The sequence below is a fragment of the Miscanthus floridulus genome, chromosome 6 (assembly GCF_019320115.1).
Source record: "Miscanthus floridulus cultivar M001 chromosome 6, ASM1932011v1, whole genome shotgun sequence".
Classification (NCBI taxonomy): Eukaryota; Viridiplantae; Streptophyta; class Magnoliopsida; order Poales; family Poaceae; genus Miscanthus; species Miscanthus floridulus.
The window spans coordinates 8,212,249-8,215,158 of NC_089585.1; the positions used below are offsets into that span (position 1 = coordinate 8,212,249).

General features: G+C 47.1%; 1 long non-coding RNA gene across 1 annotated transcript; it reads right to left on the reverse strand.

Moving 5' to 3' along the window:
* Window positions 1–1,961: 1,961 nt before the first annotated feature.
* Window positions 1,962–2,703, reverse strand: LOC136457557 (uncharacterized). Its single transcript, XR_010759744.1, has 3 exons — window positions 2,511–2,703; window positions 2,226–2,426; window positions 1,962–2,098 (listed from the first exon to the last, which is right to left on the reverse strand). It is a non-coding gene; the product is annotated as an uncharacterized lncRNA (long non-coding RNA).
* Between the last annotated feature and the right edge of the window lie 207 nt (window positions 2,704–2,910).

Here is a 2,910-nt window from a genome sequence, read left to right on the forward strand (position 1 = left end):
TCTAACCAGATCTGTGAGGAGATTGGACTCAAGAGAGAGGAGGTGGGAAGAACCCTAAAGCGCACCGTCGGCAAAACCTAACTCGAGTACGTCTCCTAGGAGACCTAGGCGCCAAGTTGCTTTCCTCAATCGAACTTCAAAATTTGTTAGTTTTACACTACTCCTTGTAGACACTTGTAGTCTCCATCCAGTCAAGTGAAGCAATCCAGGAACGACCGGTCAGTTTTTAATATGCAGCCAGTAAAAAGTCAGCCCTCGTGCCATCCGTGCGTGCGTTGTTTCCCTGAAGTCTCATGCGTCTGCGTGGTGGTGCATTTGCTCTTGCTGCGCCTTCCTGCACATGATTTGCTCCCGGAACACATGACGCCTCAGATAGATGCAGAGAACGATCGATCGGGGCAGCAGCACTCGCCTGGCATCAGCCAAACAGATTGCAGACTCGGCTCGGTGGTCAGCTTCAGAGTTCGACTCCTCTTAAGAAAGACCAGCAATATATATATAATGATTATAATCCCATTCCCGCCACGTGTTCCACGAGAGGCTCACACACGTTAACAAAAGATCACCAAGCGATCATTCAGAAAGAAAAAGACCAACAAATAAAAAGCCTTGCTAACGACTAGTGGTTGCAGTATTGTAGTCCTGCTCTTCGCAGTGGGGCAGTGGGCACAGCCCGGACGTGGTCTATACAGGCTGCAGCGAAAAGGCTGCTTGCTCCACCAGTAAAACAAAGGCGCCCGCTGCCGCTGTTGCTGTTGCTATTGCTGTTGTGCGCTGTACCGACCGGACACCGGTCAGCCACATTATCTCTTGTCGATCCATGGGTTCGATCGCGGCGATATACACGTAGGCACACCCTCGCATTTCGTGGGCGGAGGTGGTGTGGGGCTGAGAGCGGCCACTTTTGAGTTCTGTGGCGGTGCGGTGCACGGACAGATAGAGAATGGGAGCATGTTTGTGTGACTAGATCAGGGATAGGTGTAAATGGTACATTTATGTTGTTTGTTTGAACTAGGGAGCCTTATAGGAACAAATATCGTGTTGGGTTTTATTGCACTCCTAAATGATCGTGAGTCGTTCATTTATTATGATCGAATGATTACAATCACCTATTATCTCCTAAAAGATAGGTAATAGGTAAAATATACATTATATTTATTTAAATTTTTTATTTTGAAATTAGGATAAATAAGGATAGTTTAGGTATATAAAGTAATTTTTTTCTAGATTTGATTGATACATGCATGATCTGGTAGATATGTTAAATCTTTTTTGTTTTTTCAAGTTTAAACTTGATATATTTTGATTACCATCACTACCGGAGGCGGATTCTTTGCCGAGTGCCTGAGGCACTCGGCAAAGGCCGGTATACACTTGGCAAAGACTTTGCCGAGTGTTACACTCGGTAAAGGGCGCTCAGTAAATAGTTTATCGGCAAAGACCTCTTTGCCGAGTGCATTATATCGGGCACTCGGCAAAGAAAAGTGGCCGTGACGGCGAGCGCCACCGTGACGACGGCTTTGTCGAGTGTCAAGGTCAAGCACTCAGCAAAGATACCTGATTTGCCGAGCGCCATTGACTTAGACACTCGGCAAAATTGGCCACTTTGCCGAGTGTCGCCGACAAGACACTCGGCAAAGTGGCGACCTTTGCCGAGTGCCTGGACCGTGGCACTCAGCAAATCTATGATGTTTGCCGAGTGCAATGGCCATTGCACTCGGCAAAGCATGTTCCCAAGTAGTTCCCAGATGGTCACTTTGCCGAGTGTCATGGCCATTGCACTCGGCAAAGTGACTGAAAACAACCTTTTTATTTGTTTTTTACATCCCATCTAAACAAACAGAAGATATATATAGCAAACATCACCAACATCACATATATATCATCAACATCACATATATATCACCAACACCACATATATATCACAAACGTCACATGTCTCACAATATATCACAAATAAATTCACAAGCAATCCAAGTGCTCCATCATCATCAACCACAATTGTAAATAGAAGTATCATTAACAACCACAAGTATCATCACTGATTTGGTGAAGGATTCGCTGAAGCATGAGGATCGTTCGATGCCGCCGATTGATTCTGCACAAAGGAGAAGAGATTGCATGTATGAGACAAGTTAAATATATACCATACATGAATAAAACTTTCATACTCCACTAGGTTTGACCGTAAGCATGAACATACAAATTAAAACATTTATACTCACATGAGTAGAATAGTGAGGAGATGGAGGTGGAGGTGGAGCGAATAGCGAAGGTGGCGGAGCTACACCCGTAGCGGCGCCAAGACTTTGCATGTACTGAAGAATCTCCGCCATCCTCCGCTGCTCGGCCTCCTGCTCGGCCTCCACCCTCTCCATCTTCGCCTGCATCTGCTCCCGTATCCTTCTCTCTTGTTCCAGCTAGGCCTACAATATATTCACCACAATGTTACAATAATGCAAAGGAAATGTATGAAAAAACCAATGAACGACAAATAAACTAGGAATAACCTCGAGTGCCTCCACCCGGTGGTGTGAAGTGTCCTACCGAGGTCGTATGGCCGGGCTCCTGCTCATGCTGCTTGCTCGAATCTGGGAGAGACTGGGAGTAGCGGCCGAGTCGATTGCTCCGTCGCCAATCTAGTACCGCCCTGCTTCTTGCCTCCTCCCACCCTCATGACGACTTCTCCATCAAGGTCCTCGGTGCTCGGATCGTACTCTGACCCATGGACCTCCCTTGCCATCGATGTGTACTCACTGAGGCGGTTGTGGACGGTCGCATTGCTGTACGCCTCGGGCCGTTCCTCCGGGTTATAGTCGACATCAGACGTCGTCTTGCCCTTGTGGGCCAAAGAAAATGCCTTGAAGATGGAGCAAGGCTGGCCACCATGTGACGCCGACTGCGAGAAAA